Genomic DNA, 18,935 nt, shown 5'->3' on the forward strand with positions numbered 1-18,935 from the left:
GCTATTTTCCTCTTTAGAAATCAGTATTATAATGAATGGAGCCATGAATATCCATTTCACTTATCTTTCATCTATCTTTGGTATTTCTATGGTGCCTGTTACCATGGTATTTAAGCACAGTTTGTTAACTTCCAGTATCTGATTTTACTGCTAAACACACAAGAGACGATTAATAATATAAAAATGCAGACAATAAAACAGTCTACAAATAATTTTATTTATAATTGGCTATTTGGCCATTTTATAAAATCATCCAATTGTACTTTTTTCTACCATTTTTATCTATATAAAATCAGATGTTTATTATAGGGCTGTTGATTAATTGCAGTTAACTCACATGATTAACTCAAAAAAATAATTGCAATTAAAAAAATTGCAATTAATCGCAGTTTTAATTGCACTGTTAAACAATAGAATACCAACTGAAATTTATTATTATTATTATTAAATACTTTGGATGTTTTTCTACATTTTCAAATATATTGATTTTAATTACAACACATAATTTAAAGTGTACAGTACTCACTTTATGTTATTTTTAATTACAAATATTTGCACTTTAACAATGATAAACAAAAGAAATAATATTTTTCAATTCTCCTCATACAAGTACTGTAGTGCAACCTCTTTATTTTGAAAGTGCACCTTACAAATGTAGATTTTTTTTTGTTACATAACTCAAGAACAAAACAATGTACAACTTTAGAACCTACATGTCCATTCAGTCCTACTTCTTGTTCAGCCAAATGCTAAGACAAACAAGTTTGTTTACATTTACGGGAGATAACGCTGCCCGCTTCTTTTTTCAGATGACATTGTAAACAAGAAGCAGGCAGCGTTATCTCCTGGAAATGTAAACCAATTTGTTTGTTTGAGAGATTGGCTGAAAAAAAAAGTAGGATTGAGTGGACTTGTAGGCTCTAAAGTTTTACATTATTTTATTTTTGAATGGAATTATTTTTGTGCATAATTCTACATTTGAAAATTCAACTTTCATGACAAAGAGATTGCACTACAGTACTTGTATTAGGTGAACTGAAAAATACTATTTCTTTTGTTTTTTCATTGCAAATATTTCTAATAAAAATAAATATAAAGTGAGCACTGTGCACTTTGTATTCTGTGATGTAATTGAAATCAATATATTTGAAAATGTAGAAAACATAGAAAACATCCAAAAATATTTAAATTAATGGTATTCTGTTATTGTTTAACAGTGCGATTAATCACACGATTAATCACGATTAATTTTTTAAATCACTTGACAGCCCCAGTTTATTATAAATTATCATTTCACTACTGTTAAAAGATTATAAACAGTTATTGCTGATATGATATGCAATCTTCCCAAACTACCTGGGAAATTTATATAACTATGAGGGTAAAAATTTCAAAAGCAGCTAAGTGACTTAAGAACCTAAGTGCTGACTTCAAAAGTGACTTAAGTGTTTAACTCTGGAATTCAGGCTCCTAAGATATTTAGGCACTTTTGAAGTTTTCATTTCAAACTTATTAAATTAAACACAATCAAGACCACTTTAATTTTAAATGAAAGTGGCCAGAAAGGGGTTTAGTGCACTTCAATCCACTTAAAATTCATACCTTTAGTTAATTCAGATTTCCTAACTTTCTTACCATGTCCCTTTACTATATAAGCTGGCTCCTGTACATGTGGGCCAGTTCTGCCTTCTGGGAGAAGTTGTAAAAACTGCACTTAAGGCAGTTCCAGTCCTTCTGAGAATGAGAATTTTGCCATTGACTTCAATGGGACAAAATTCTACCTCACCCTTATGCAGGGTGCAAAGTGCAGGGGACAGCATAGGGAGCCTTTCCCCCACTACTGGATGGACCAGGTTGGGATCAGACAGAAGTCTAGTCCTCGTGCTCAGGACAGCACAGTGGCTGTTCCCTAAGAGTTGTATGGCAGAGGGCAGAGAGGAGACAGAGCCATGGTTCATTCTGCCACTCGCAACAGTCAGCAGAGCTTGCAAGCCCCACAGGGGAAAGTAGGCTGTAGCTATGGAGGAGGTAGTAGTGGGCATGCATCCCTGGTAGGCATTCTGTCATTGTGATAGATCTACACAGTAATCAGCATGGGCTGTACAGGCCCTCCCAGAATTACTCACAGGGCTAGCCTATGCTGAAGCACATACTGCCACAGCTTCACTGGCATTTCAAGACCCAAGCTAGCTAGATTAAAACTAGCTTGGATATGTCTACTCGAGGTGCACTTGTACTCTGTGATTCCAGTGTAGACATATACCCTGAGGCAGAGTGCCTCACACACACACACACACACTACAGAGAACAGCATTGCAGGTTGGCCTCCCAACCCATTCCCGTTTGGGGGAAGCTACTCATGCCCTTTGCACTTCCCATGCTTTTCTTGTAAACTTCTCCAAAAAGATTTTCAAAAGAGCAGTGGGTGTCAGAGCTGGGACTGGCCAGTCACTCTCACAGAGACATTTGGTAAAATAGAATTTCCCGGGTTGCGCTTCATAAACATGTTCATTAGGGAACAACTTGAAAAAAAACAAACACAAACCAAAAGCCATTAATTTGGGGCCCGATTCTGCATCGTCTTACCCAAGTAGTCTTCACTCAAGCAGGCAGCATTAGTCCACCTAACTGTAAAGTAGGGGTAACGAGGCATAGAGATGTTAACACTCAGGGAAGAGCCAGTGTGTATTTGATAGTGACATGATCAGACCACATTAGGAACCACTTCTAGTCTTACATTTTATGGGTCCAGTAAATCAGAGTATTAAATAAACCTATTCAAAGTAATGACATTGCTGCTCCAGTTAGTGACTACAACACAGAACTTTTCATCTGCCATCAGAAATGTGGAAATAACCCCATTTATTATTATTATTTTATGATTCTTTTGTTTCAGCTCTGGCAGTTCCTTTGAGATAATAGCTTTTTTCCTCTCTATCAGCGCTAATACTCTCCTTGTTGATTAACAGAGGTAGATACACACTTAAAATATTATATATATGTATACATTTCTAAACTAGTCCTTAAACTTTCATTTTAGTGTTTGAGAGTTTCTGAGCATATCAGCAACTAGAAAGTTATGCATTTCCTTCATTTTTATCTGATGACAAAATCATAGATTCGTACATAAAAATTATTAATTTCTCTCTCTCGGACCATTTTAACCACAATATTTTTAACACTTTATCATGTAAAAAGAAAGATTCAGAAATGTATAAAATGTGGATTATTCTCCTGATGAATCCTAATCACTTCTTTGGTGATCTATTATATGCAGGAACTAGCTATCAGGAATAAGTTTCAAGCTGGCATTATGTATTTAATAGACCGTAACAAATTCTTCATCATTGTAAAATTGCATTGTGAAAATACTTAGTCAGTTTTTAAAATGTTTTTTGGTATGTGTAGTAAATTACTTCATGAAAAGAATTCATTGCAAATTCTCAGCTATCAGTTTAGGTGACAATGTCAACATTTTTTTCAATAATGCCAATAGCAAGTAACCCTTTCCATAGATTAAATATTGAGCAAAATTACAACCCGATCCTGAAACATTTATGTGCATGACTAGTCCCACTGAGATCAATCCATATAATTGATAGTAGAGGGATTGTTTACATGTATACAGTCGACCAAAAGCATAAATTCTGAAGAAAAAGGGGCTTAATTTTTTAATTATGGCCATTTTTAGAGCTCAATCCTGCTTTCACCATTAGCAGAATTGGGCTCTTAGTCAAATACAAAATAATATCTTAAATCAGTAATTTTTTTATTCTCCTTTTTCTTCTTTCAGTAAGGTGACTAGGTCATACTTTAAATGAAGTACTGGACACTAATAAAAACAATATAATCACCCACAAGCAGTAACAGACTTTGGATATGGCGTAAAGTGGGAATTAGGTAATTATTTATTTTCTGCCCTCTCTACTAATTTTGCTCAGTATATGTTATATCACCATTCACACTCTATATAGTTCTAATATTTCTTTAAAAACTCATCCTTGAAATATCAGTTTAATATATAATGTTCTTAAAAGGAACATCATTTTGGAAAAGGTGGTGCCTTTTACACCAGTCTGTTTCAAAGCTGTCATGTACTGACTCTCCTATATTGAGGCAGAAAAAACATATAGCTTCTAAATTAAATTAAGTACAGTATAAATTTAAAAACAGATATTGGTTTAATTCTGAGAGCAATAATTATATTTGATATACCATTTAAATATTTATTTATATTAATTACATTTGATAATGTTGCTAATGTTGATTTTACTCTACAATAGAAAATATTTAACAATAAAGTCTTCTGACCTATTCCAATCTATTGCAGTTTAACCAGTTCACTTCTAAATCATCGTTGGCTATAGAAATTAATCTAAAATACTAGTTCTAAGTCAGATCTTCATTAACAACTATCACTTTTCAACTTGACTATCAAACATTGGGACTTGTTTTAAGCTTGTCAGCTACATGGACCCTTCTATTGCCCAAACCTATATTTTTACAACAGATTTTCAAGAGTTCAGCACCAATCAATTCCCATTTAAGCACCTCAACAAATTACCAAAAGAACTTAGCTCCTATTTAGGTATCTAAGTGAAGTAATCAGATTTTTAAAAGATATCAGAGCTGCAGGATACTGAGCATTTTGAAAGTCTGGCTACTTCATTTAGGTATCTAAATGGGAGCTGATCTCTTCTGAAAGTCTGAATACAGATGCTGAGCACCTTCAACAAGTTAATATAGAGCGCAGGATTTTCAATAGTGACTATTAAGTATCAGAGAGTAGTCGTGTTAGTCTGTATCCACAAAAACAACAAGGAGTCCGGTAGCACCTTAAAGAATAACAGATTTATTTGGGCATAAGCTTTCATGGGTAAAACACCCACTTCTTCAGATGCATAGCCACTTCTTCAGATGGATGCATCTGAAGAAGTGGGTTTTTTACCCACAAAAGCTTATGTCCAAATAAATCTGTTATTCAAGATGCTACCGGATTCCTCATTATAATAGTGACTGTGTTACTTTGGAGTACAACTGCCACTGAAAGTCAATGGGGCTGTGCTCCTAAACCAATTAGGTACTTTTGAAAATCCCACCCATAATCTCCAATTCAGCCTGCACATAGAACAATGAGTCTAGCAATGCCAACAATGAACAAGCTGAGTCTTCAGGATCAGTGATAATGATTACATCTGTTTATTTTTGGAGAAAAGTGGAGATTTCAAGATGTTAAACTAGCTAACAAGTAGGAGTCATGGTTCTTTAGAAATGATAAAAAATTAAAAATGCAATCTGCTCTCCCTGGGACAGTAGTGGTGACTTAAATGCTTAACCTTTTAAAAATCATAAGAAAAATTAATACAAGATTAAATTAAGTCTAAAAGGCTAAATAAGAGCTAAAACATACCAAACAATTGTACTCTTCCACTTAGATCTCTTAGCAAATGTGCATTATCTCAACCTAACTACTTTATTCAGGACTTTCATTTGCTATGTTTCCCTTTTCATGACCAATTCCTAGACATAGATACATTGTAAGTAACATACTTACACTTCAGGAATGTCTTCATTTCTATCCTGGCATTCACATCTGTACTTGTTTAATGCTCTGCTGGTGGTCTGTGCTCGATGGTATGCCAACTGCTATGTTCATCTTAAACAATATTTACATTGATTAGGGACACCAGAGTGCTGGAGACACTTATTAGAAAATGAACATAATATCCTGGTTTACAACATCCAAATATTTTCAAACTAAACTGCTATTAAGATATCATGTAAATGCATAATCAACCTAGACTCTCAAAATATGAAGGCAATTTTGCAGAACCACATCTTGTGAATATGTTACAAAAATGTACGCTTGCTCAAATAATTTACAAAAATCCAAAATCCAAAATGCACACTTTATTGAATTGTATTATAATAGCATCTCAAGATCGGGGCCCCATTTCACTAGGCACTGTACATAGACATAATAAGAGACAGTCCATGCCCCAAAGAGCTTACAGTCTAACTGAACAAAATAGACAAAAGCGGAAGAAAGAAGACTCTATCCCTATTTTACATATAGGGAACTGAGGCACAGAAAGATTAAGGCTTGAATTCACAAAAAGGAGTTCGTCATTGTGCTCCTGAGCATTGCAGCGACTAACTTTTAAATACCTAGAAAATCACTGAGATTCACAAAGCTTGAGTTATGCACCTAGGCTCTCTACAAAATGAATTAGAAGAGGCACCTTAGACTGTAATTTACAAAAACCAGCATGTTAGGCACCGAAACTAGCTAATGGAAATGCCAATGAGAAATCTATGTGCTAAGCCCAACCCCTCTCAAAAAAATAAGGCTAGGCTGCTGGGAAGCACCTATCTCTGCTTACAATTCTCAGCTGTGAACCCCCTCCTGGAGTCAGTGCCTACACCATTTTAGCAAAAACCTGTGGGTAGGTAGTGGGGGAAGAAAGAGGAAGAGGAATAGGACCTCCCTCATAATTATGGCTTTAATTGTTTTTCCACAGGGGAACAGCTTCCGCAGGAGAGATTGAGGGAGCCCCACAGCAGAGTATCCCTGTTCAGATCCCTTCACCCCCTCAGTTGGAGGGAGGACTTGAACCAGGGGGCTCCCACATCGCAGGTGAGTACCCTAACCACTGGGCTAAAAGTTATGAAGGAGGTGCTCCCCGCCCACACATGCTGCTGTGTATGAACTCACCTGAGGGGCCCAAGCCAGTAGGCATGCTCAGAGAGCACCTAGTGCATTGGGCCCCACACATACTCTTGGTGGCCAAACACCTAACTTCCTCTGGTTTGTGAATTGCTCTGGTGCTTCGGTGGGAGAGGCATCCAGATACTTCGAGGGAGGCAGCAGGACACATGCCCAGACACAGAAACATAGAAATGCATCCGATGAAGTGAGCTGTAGCTCACGAAAGCTTATGCTCTAATAAATTTGTTAGTCTCTAAGGTGCCACAAGTACTCCTTTTCTTTTTGTGAATACAGACTAACACGGCTGTTACTCAGAAACATAGGCAATACCAGACAACTTTTACAGCAAAAAATGTAAGTACCAAGTGAGTCTGGGCACTACAGGGTTCAGTTTTATGCACTGAAGTGGTGCAAAAATTGGGACTTAGATGCCTAACTCCTTTTGTGCATGCAAAGCCTGTGACAAAACCAGGAAGTGAACTCAGATCTCTTGATTCTCAGTCCAGAGCCCTAACCCTCACTTTTTTAAACCAACGTGACTGGTTACAAGTTAGTCATATGACCAGAATTATATTTGTGACATTGCCCTTCTCAAAGGATAGTAGTGTATACTGGCAGGTGGCAGTTTATGTCTGACATAGAGATCCACAGAAGAGTTTGGCCAACATGGCAGTCATCTTCCCTGAATTTCATACTCCACTAATGCCTCCTGCCAACAAAAGGAACCAGCAAGTGAGTCCCAACTTCTCCAACTTGGGGGACCCTCTGCAACTCTGAGACCTTGTCTTCACAGGGGAAAAAAGATGAATTCTTAAACTTGAGTTAGTAAACCTGAGTTAACTAGCATGTGGTAAATTCCTTGAAAAGGCAAGGCAGTTTTTAGTCTTCATATGAGTTAGGAGGTCAAGGTAAACTCCAGGGTCCCCCATATTCTACTCTCTCTGGCAAAGCCTTATTTCCTGTACTCACAAATGTTACTCTTAAGGTTAACCGTTCTAGTGTTACGTAGTTGTGGAAGATCATATTCATGCACAGGTTGAGACAAGAAAACAGATAACATGGGCAAATCACTTGAGAGTTATGGGATTGAGGTCCAAAGTCTTGAATTTGATTGGGTCTTCCACAGGGAGACAGTGGAGTGAATAGTGCACTGGAGTGGCAGGTTAACAGCAGCCTGTGTCACTGAACATATGGGCTGCTGTGTTCTGAACTGATGCTTTTTTAACAGTGTCAGTTTCATACCTAGCTACAGAGAACTAAAATAATCAAACTTTTTTTCTTGTGGCTAAGTCTGAACACAACAGGTGTGGGTACAGTCTTGTTGCCCACTGTAGACAATAAAGATTTTTTCCTGTGGCCAGGGCTATTTAGGTATCCAGAAGTAGTGAAGGACTGAGGATGTATTGAGGACCAAGACTGTGGAGTATTTTATCTGAGGACACAGTACAGTCCCACTAACCTGAGATGGAACAACACGAATCTATGATTCGCCATATCAAATTAGGTGTCCAGTAATATGAGTATGGATTTATGGCTCTTGTCCATGGCCAAGAGATCATCCAACAGTGCAGCTCCTGTTTCATATCCTTGTCTGAAACCTGACTGGGAGGGAGCCAAGACATTGGCTGTATCTAGGTAGGGATAAAGGCAGCTTTTGATTAGCTTCTCAGTTTGCTCAAGAATGGGAGGCTATATGATTTTACCACCAATCAAGCTGTTCTGTGCCCACTGTGTTCTATGCTTATGCTTCAGGGTGTCAGCCAGCCACCAGCAGGGATCAGGAAGGGATTCCCCGCCTTTCTCTTCCCCCCACCCCCAGTGTATTCTGACAGGTTTTTATATCTCCTTCCTCTGTAGCTTCAGGAATTGCTATGGCTGGAGATGAGACATGGGGAAGGTTGGACCAGGGCTGAGGTGGTACTGATCATTCTCTCAGGTGGTTGACTGCCTGGTTCCTGCTCACATGCTGAGGGTCTAAGTGATCACAATACATGGAGTCAGGAAGGAATTTTCCCCCAGGTTCATATTGGCAGGAGCTTGAGGGGGGCGGGTCACCTTCCTCTGAAGCTTGTTGGTGCCAGGATTATCTGGGTATATATCATTTAGTCATTTTCCTGCCATTCTAAGGGCCTCAGGCACTGGTGCACCTTGGTCCCTCCTATTCTGTGGCACATAATAGTCTAGTCTTCTGTGGATCTCATTTACTTTGGTTTCAGTTCAATAGTTGGGTTTAGTACGCAGATGCTAGGTGATATCAATGGCCTATGACATACAGGTCAGACTAGATGAACTAGAGGTCCCTTCTTTCCTTAAACTCTATGATGTTATTGCAGACTTAGGGCTGCCATACCATCTGTGGTTCCTACACAGGAATATATGCCTATTTCATACTCCACATTAGACTGCCAAGGGAGCAGAGTGCCCTGCAGATCCCAACTTAGAGCCATGGTATAGGGGTGTAGGTTAGTGGCACTGTGCAAAGTGATGCCTTTGCTTTCGAGGCTTACAGAATTTGGCCCTTTATATATATATATATACACACACACACACACACACACACACACACACACTGTGTGAGAATGTGCAGGTATACAAACAGTTATCTATCTATTGTATAGAGACAGATATGATGATAAATATAATCTATCTCAGCAACATTTTCATTAAAGTATATCAGTCTAGGAAAAAAATCTACTCAGCTACTTTTTACCATGATAATGCTGATAATGGGGGTAGAAAAGATATTTTACTTCTACCTAAAACAAACACACAAACAAAAAATCCAAAGACCCATTTTGGGCAATAGATGAATAGAATTGGATTAATAGAATTTTGCAAAGCTGGTCTAGCTACATATCTGAGTATTTATCTCATTACCTGACAATCTCAAACACATTGGGAATGGGACAGGACTGTACTTAAATTCTGTGAACAAAATGAAAGTTGACACATGCAGTATGTCATCTTTCCACAGTGTATGAGTAAGAAGATGTCTGTCCCAGTAAATGATTGACTGTGACATGTGTGAAGTAGGTTAAGCAAATAAAAAGTGATCCCTCTAACTATTGTTTTGGAGCATTGGTTAAATGTGTAAAAATAAAAGAAAACATAAGCTATACATTCAAGATGCAACCCAAATTAATCATGGTTGTGTACAATCCAGCTGTGAAATATGAGATTTACTACAACTGTTTCTGTATCCCAGAAGTTCCACAGGACTGTTTTATGAACTTTTACCAGTTTATTTTTTAATAATAGAAGATGGAAAAGGGCCTCTTTCTGTTTCACTGTGTTCTCTACCAGTTAATCATGGGTCCCCTGTTACTCAGAGAGGAAAGTTGTTTTAGTAATTCGGGAAATAAAACTAGCACTGAGTCAGCACGAAGGCTGAAAATGACAAGTTTAATATTAAAACACACATTTGAAAAAATAATTAGAGTCACCATTTCAACTGTGGATCCCTCACCTCTCACCCCAAATTAGCTGGCATTTCAGGACCTGATTAAACAAGTGTCATACAGTTTGACATGAGAAATATGTCCAATTTCTAATCAGCGTGAAAAACTGGATCCATTGACTGTAAAGCAGCTACTAGGTGAGGCCTCTCACTATTTAAAGTAATCTAAATACTAGGCTTTTAGTAAAGTAGTCTTCAGATTTGTGTAGCTCCCAGAAAAATAGGACCCCAGTCCAAACTGTGGCCTTTGGATGCCACCATAATTTAAATATTTATTACCACTCACAATCATGCGATAAATATTTTATTTTTATATGTTAAAAATGTCCCCATGATAATGCTATCAAAATGTTCATAATAAGGGGGGAAATTATTAGCATTAAAATACTGTGCTTGCTAAGTAATTTTATACTGGAATATCAAAAATGATAGGTTTAAATACCTTAATTTTTATATTCTCTGGGGCTTATTCAGAGGAACTATGTCTACAAAAAATAAATATTTACTGCAAAAACTCTCACCGCTCTTTCTTTTCTTTCTCACCATGGCCTGACATATACTTGTTAAAAAAATAAAAAAGATATTTTCTTCAAGATATTGTAAAAGTTCCTGTTCCTTTTCCTTTCCCCACAGTCCAAGGAAAGACTGACTATTTCAATAAGTTGTACTAACTCCCTTTGATTATGATTTTTTATTTTCTTTCTCTCTCTCTTTTTTTCCCCCACCTGCTATCATATGGGTATTACTGTTTTCCCAGTAAAAAAAGGAGAAGAATTGTTTTACTGTGTGTATTTTAACAAAACCGAAAACTTGAATTCAGAGTAAAGGTAAACTAAAAAGCAAAGGGGAAAATTATACATTTAAAGAAGAACAAACAATTAATAATGAGCGTCAGCCCTACATACAGAACATATACCACTCATTTGGTTTAACACAGCCCCAGTTGCACCAGGGTTCAGTGTTCAGAATCTTGCAATTTACCAAATGGAGCAGGAAAAATGGATTTGCACTAGAACTTTCATACTTTTCATATGACCTTCATTAGTGAGACATATGGACTATGTTAGTATTTCAGGTTACTGGCCCAAAGTCAACCCAGAAAAATTAATGTCCCAGAAACATAGAAATTGCCCCTTTTCATACCTTGGACAGGGAAGGTCAAAAGATGTCAAACTAACAATATTCAACTACTAATTTTGAATTAAGTCATTTTCTGCATAGTTAACAACTGTATTGCAATGGTGGCTACTCCTTTTTACATGGATATATGACCCATCACAACCTGGCTTATAATTATGGATTTCAAAGTAGTGCCTAATGAAATGAGGCCCATTCAGCAGTATACAACAGTGGAAACAAGCCAACATTCATTAAAGATGTACTATCTAGAAGCCCAAAACCTAAGATAGGTTTCAGATACAATTTTCCCACTTGTCTCAAGAATAAGGCAGAATAGCAAAAACTAGTGAACTTGCAATCTGCATCTTCATCTTTAGGGATTGTTTTTGTTGGATTAAAGAGACAGTCTATTGGCCTAAATTTAAAAGAAAGAAAGAAAGAAAGAAAGAAAGAAAGAAAGAAAGAAAGAAAGAAAGAAAGAAAGAAAGAAAGAAAGAAAGAAAGAAAGAAAGAAAGAAAGAAAGAAAGTTCTGAGTAATTAAGACACCATCACCATCAGCTGAGAAACATTTGTCCTAACAAGTTACATTGGTTCATCTCTGGCCACAAAATTTTGAACTGAATTTTCAGAAGCTGGAAAAGACGACGACTGGTAACACTGGAAGAAGAGTCAAAGTATTTGAGAATAACATCAGGATTCTTTACATGACTTTTTTCTTGTTTGTATTAGAGCCCATGTAACAACACCCCTGGCCTGCAAGGATTCATCCTTTGATCTCTGAATCTAAAGGCAAAAGTCTCTGCAGTTTGAGCTAAACTGCCAAGTCTAGAAGCATGAAGATTGCAGCAGATATATAATCCTCTAAACATGCTCTTGAGCCACTAGATGGGGACAAAGAGGTAGTGTCAGCATGGTTGCAGCCACATTAAACATCCTGACCAAGATTTGCAAGAACAGGAACCTAAAGAAAGACATACTAAATACATATAGAAAAATTAAATAAGTGGTTACATTTGGGAGAGTTTTATAAAAATTTAAAAATAGGAGCCTGACACAATTCTCCTAAAGCCCTATGTAGACACCTAAATAGGTATCCAGATTTGCAAAAGCACTGAGCACTCAAAAGTTTTTACTGAGGTTAATAGGAGCTGCTTTGTGCTCAGCACATTTGAAAATCTGCCCACCTATTTAGGTGCCTATGTATAGATTTAGGAGCCTAGTGTCAGGCTCCTATTTTTAAGTTACTACAAATTCACCTTCTAAATAATACCAATTTAAAGAGTTTGTGAATTTAATAGGAAGGTTTTCTTTTGTTGGACTTACAGTGCTGTAAGGTTCAATCTCTAGCATGTTAGGCACCAAAATAAATATTTCAAACCTACCACACACAGAGAGAGAATACTGATGTAGAATATTTCCTAACCTTACTTAGTTTTGGCACAGATGTCTCTATTTCAAATTAAAAGGCAAACAACTTTCTTTATAATCTGTGTGCTAAGAAAATCCTTATAAACTTCTCAAGATTGAACTATTTTCTTGTGTACTACAGATGTAAGGCTAATCTGCATCAAGGTCCCAGTTAAGAAAGGTACTAAAACATGTGCCTAAGTTTAAGCACATGAAGGGTTCTATCAACATATTGGCACTACTCACATGAATAAAGTTAAGAATGTACTGCAGGATTGAGGCCTAAAAGCACTAAAGGCCTAATTCTGCAAGATGCTGAGTGTCTTCTGTAAGGGGCTGAGCATCATCACATCATATTGATGTCATTGGATGCTTAGAACTTTTCATAAATTGCTTGGCACCTTGCAGGATCAGCTTGCAACACAGTGCACCACAGCCTGTGGGGACTGTGTAAAGGAATACCAGTGAATCTGCCGCAGAGAAATACCATATGTGGCCCAGTTCCATTGGAGATTGCAATGAAACCGAGGAACAGTTAAAGCAAGTAAAAATATAACTTGAGATTTGCTCTCCAAAACACATCAGGATTTTGGCCACTCTCCTGGAGAGAAGTGTGAAATCCTTTTAAGCAAATCACTTCCCATTTCCTCTCCATTGCACAAGAATTTCCTTCTGTCAGAATCCTGAGAATTCAGAGACAACTGGAGCCATATGCCTGTCTTAGAATTCCAGTGCCTCCTGAATTGTCATAGTGAGAGAGGTGGGGAAGTATTTACTAATTTATTTGCTGCATATGTCAATTGCTAATTCATATTGAAAAAATATAAATAACATTTTCAGTTGCACACCAGATTGATTGGGAACAGAGAGAGATGCAGATCAGTATTCATAATAAATAAGATGGTGCTTGATCAGTAAAGTGGCTGTTCATTTTCAAATTAAATCTCCTGATTTTTGTCACTTAATGAAGTTTTACACAAATGCTGATGCTGTGAATATTTTCATTGACCTAATAGGTTAATTCTTTTTACCAAAAGCTTGAATGGACCAAGACCTGGGGTAACATCTGTCAATTAAGCAAGATTGAAAAGGAACTCCTTTGTGGAAAGCAAGGACTCTGATAGCTCTTCTCTTTGTCCCTCACTCTGGATCTCTGGCAGTTTACCTTCACTGAAGTAGCAGCAGTTCCTCCTTTCTCTTCATGCAAATGCTCTGGTGTCTGATCCTATCCCCCTTTGCCGATATATAAAACTACCATATTAGGAGATACCAAACAGGAAGAAAAAGGACAGAGTCCATCAGGGGTCCCTAAATGTCCAAAATTAACTAACTTTTTTTTAAGTGACCAAAACTGGACTTTTACTCACCCTAATCCTCACAGTAAAAAATAAATAAAAAGAGAGAGAGAGAGCAGTGGAAGAACCATACTTTAAACAAATTTAAACAACATAGCATGAAGGTAAAGGGTAAAGAGTGTTTTGTGATAGAGCAAGGTCACACCCTATTGTTATTCTAAGATATCACAAATAATTTATAAAGATGACTTAAAAACAGCAGACACTTTATTTACCCATATAATGGGTAACCTAGGACCTAACATGGCACAAATTATATATATATATATATATATGAATGACTGGTGTCAGGGTCTGTCCACATCTTCAGTGAATTCAAAAGTGGGATGATGTGAGAGCAGGAATTTATATATATCACATGATCCTATTTTGAATTATCAGAAGAGATAGGCAGACCCTTCCAGCGGTTCTTCCACACATGCTACTATGTACTCTTCCTCCTAGAGATTGATGCTTCTAGTGAACATTGGTACTAGGATGGAAGGCATCCAAAATGACTCATAACAAATAACATATGGCATGAGCAGATTTAGGGATTTGACATCTGTTATGCTGACTAATATTAACACTTCTCACTTATATTTTAGCCAGCAACTGAAAACAATAAATATTGTCTTCACAGATCCTACCTGAGGAAATCCCATATCCTCTTTTTTTTCCCTCCAGAATTAATACTACTTACTGGGAAAAAATGGTTTTCATCTATAAGTAGTTGAAGATTAGCTAAAGTTCTCTCACCCAGAGCTCTTTGAATTAAACAGTAACAGAAAGTTATTTGTGGATATATTTAAAACTTGTTCCTGTCCCACCTATTTACAAGCCAAAGAAAGCTGGGTGCCTGTGGGCTAAATTGGACAGGCATCAATTAAAAAGAAAGGATGAAATACTACCATCTCTGAAAGTAGAAATTTTTCTCAAAATTAATATGTGATTAGCGCATTGAGTAGGTCTCCCTTTCAGTATGAAAAAAAGTCAGAAAATGTATTTCAAAGAACCAAGAAGCATTAAATCTATTTTATTTTTTTACTTTTTTTTTCAGATTACTATTCTTCAGAGAGAAATGGAACCACAAAAGCAGATGTGTGTAACTGTAAAATTAGCTGATGAAGCAGAATGTCTGCTTTACAAAAGATTCAGTGAGTGAGGACATCAAAAGTAGTGGGCAGCCATGCCAGCAGAGATTAAAATATGCATCAGAATAGACACATTAGCTATCAAAAGGTGTCCAAAGACTGCATTGTGACTAGATGATCTAAGTTACTCCCTTTCAGCTGGGAAATGCAATAGTTGCCAACAAAAATGTTAGAGTTTGACAAGACTTGGCAAATAACTGGGATATAAATTTGTGTTTTGTAAGTTATAAGGCCTTCCAGGAGATGTGACAAATCCTGAAAAAGGCTGGAAAAGCATGCACAGCCCACAGAAACTTACTCCCTTTGCCTGGATCTGCCAAAAGAAAGGAAATATGAAAAAAACAAATGCACATGAGATTTGCCAGTGCCAGACACACCATTTCATTTAATAGGCACACCTCATAAAATGCTGAAAAAATTAATGATTGTAATATACAGGTATGTATATTATAAATAGTGACTGGTTTTGAAGGCAATAACACTAACATATTGCCTAAGAGACAGAAAGGTTATTAAGGACAAATGGGACAAAATGTCCAAAGCCAGAGGCCATTAATAAAATAAAATAAAATAATAATAAATTACTATTTCACACTTATGTAGAGTTTTTCATCTTCAAAACCATTTTCAAACATTAACTAATTGTTGTTAGTTAAATTTTAAAGTTAATGGGGCAAATCCTTTATACACTTCACATGCCTACTGAAGTCAATGGAAGTTTAGGGTATGCAAGGAATGCAGGCCTGGACCCATTCTTAGTAATGGGCATATCAGGAGCAAGGAAATCTCAGCTATGAGTGAGGTTAAGGATGTTATCCTTTATCTGGTGAATCCAAAGTTCATTGATCATGAAGTGGGAAAGCCAGGAATAGTCCTTTTTTAGAGCTCTGATGTGATCCCAACCTGGAATATTATGTTCCATTCTCGCGCCCCATATTTCCAGAGAGATGTGGACAAATTGAAGGAAGGTTAGACAAAAATACACTTGGTTAGGTCAGTGGGTGGTTTGACTTACATGGAATGATTAAAAGAACTAAACAGACAGGGTGAAATCCTGGATCCATTGGAGTCAATGGTAAAACTGCCATTAATTTCACTTGATGCAGGCCTTCACCCTAGTGTTTCCATAAGCAATAACTAAGAAAGGTGTTGGGAGTTTAAATATACATATATTTGAAAAGCAGCAGCATCAAAAAGGGAGAGGATTTATTTATTGTAGTATATTATAGCCTAAATATATAATTTAGTATACTGTAGCATATTATAATACATCTATAAACACCTATATCTACAAGTAATCAGATAATCAGAAAGGGAAACATAAATATGGATAACAGCAACTTCATAGCTATGAGATCTTCTACTGTGTTATAGAAATATGTTCCAATGAAAGTGGTGGGAAATTTTATCATAAAACACTAGAAAACATACTATAGGGAACAACCGTGCACTAGCAGGGAAATGGAGTGAATACTGTACTAGAACAATGCCATTTCTAGCAGCTTCAACCATTCTAAACAAAAACTAAGTTTTTTGACCTAAACTAAATAGAAGTGTCCCCTTAATAAATAAACCAAAGTAACTATACTGTTCAAAAAGATCATGTTTAATATTTATTAACAGAGGTTTTACATTTTAAAAGATCCGCAGTGGAATGGAACTAATTGCTGCCAAAAATAAAAAAGTTTCCCTCCTTTCATATTTTTACATTTAGGTCATAGGATTATTTGTAGTTAAATATTCTAACATACAAAATGATGGGGTTTATATTAAAATGTAGCCCGTTGGGATAGCGTCATGGGATATACATCTTCCCTTCCCCTCCCCCCTGAAGTTCCTGTCACACAGTCTTGATCCAATTGCTTCTGGTTAGATGATTTTCTTAGGTGAATGTCTACAACTTATTTCCCATTCTGAGAAACATATCTTTTCACTGCTCTGTGATGACTGCAAACTTCAGTAATTTAGCCTGGGACATAATGTTGTTGCAGGCTCATTCACAAATCAAACTCAAGCAACCCCCTGTTGTATCAACTGAAATGAAATATATGGCCCAAATAGTCAATGATATCAACCTGACCCTGTCACTGTCCAGCATTAAACAGTTTTAAACAAGGTTTGGGATATACAAGGTCTTTGGTGTACAAAGACCTCAGCCTGCCTAGTACCATGGCAAACACTATTAAAATTCCTTTTTACCCTTTTATTGAAGATACAGAAAAAAGAAAGAAAAACAGTTAATACTTTACATTTCCAATCTTTAGGTCAGGCTTTCATTTTAACCACATTCCTTGTTCCCTTTCCCTCTTGCTGGAAAAAGTTTTTATAAGGAAAAAACTCACTGTTTGACAACCTTTTTGATGGTATTAAAGATGGGAAGAGCTGTCCATTCTGGGGAAAGGAGAAGTTAGTTGAGATAGGCTGGAGCTATTGTTGTCCTAGACGACAAAACAAGACTAACACAAAAAGGTGGCTGGGGGGGGGAGGGGGGAAGGAGAGGAGAGGAAGAGCAAAGCTAGAAAATGTAGCTTCTGTCTCCAGGCTGTCTCTCACTTGTAATCTTGCTGCTGGAAAAAACACAGGCACAGCAGATGGTCTTATCAGCCACTCTGAGACCTGGTGAACTTGTACCAGCATTGGGCTGTTCAAGTCATTGCATTACGGTCACAGGCTTATAGCAGTGTTACAAAATATACAATTGTGGCTGGCTAAGCCAGACTCTTATTAGACAGAAGGAAAAAGGAGAGAGATGGGAAAAAAGATATAAGGTGGGGAAGGAAATGTACCCATGCAGAGGGAGACAAAGCCTCACATCCCAGTTGGTGTTCGTGATTTACCTGAAGCAGGCGCAGTTGGTCGTGTCATCTGGGTCCCTCTCTCTGGACGGGCCTGGATCTCTCTCAAGGTCAGGACAAAGAAGGCACAATGGCATCACACTGGATCTCGATGTCCCAGGACACAGTGGATGTAGCAGCAGTTGCATGATGGTGAAGCTCTCTTCTTTTCCTTCTCTTGTCCTTCAATCCGCCACTGTAGCCCTTTCCTTTTCCTCCATTACTTTTCCCCAAAAGTTTTTTCTTTTCTTTTTTTTTTTAAGAATCCCAAAAGGGCATGATGGAATAGCCATCTGCTCATTATTTTGCTCACTAATTAGGCCTAATTTCTGACACATTGATTTTGGTTCATGGACTTCCAGTCCCCAGCTTTTCTTGTTTGCCAGACATGATCTTAACACAGTTACTGAAAAGCCTTTTCTTTTTGCATTAATTCAGTCTGTCTCCATTTTGCACCTTTTCCTAGCAACATTTATTTTTATGAGTTATTGTGACACTTAATGAACTTTCACTCACTTTTCATAGTTGAGCTCACAATTAGAGTAAATTGATTTATTGAGCTTAATCCACCTCTACAACTCACCCAAAATGTCCACCCTAGTCCATGCCAACCTCTTTCCATGGCCAAAGATGCCCTCCATGCTCACCCTCCATTACAGTCCATTGTGGAATGTCCTTTCATCTCCAACGCGTACTACATTTCCCCTGAGGTCTCACTTTGTCCTCAGCAGGTTTCCTGATGGTTTCCTTTCACAGATAATACTACCCATTTTGAAATGACACGTGAGAATTGCTTAGAGGGACAAAATACCCACATGAAATCTTCTCTGGGTCCAATCAACTCCATCTGTACTCACCATCAGGTAGCCTCCCAGTCTGAATGACTCAATCCCCAACTCTCCTTCAGCCTTTTGCAAGAA

The sequence above is a fragment of the Dermochelys coriacea genome, chromosome 3, assembly GCF_009764565.3.
Source record: "Dermochelys coriacea isolate rDerCor1 chromosome 3, rDerCor1.pri.v4, whole genome shotgun sequence".
Taxonomy (NCBI): domain Eukaryota; kingdom Metazoa; phylum Chordata; order Testudines; family Dermochelyidae; genus Dermochelys; species Dermochelys coriacea.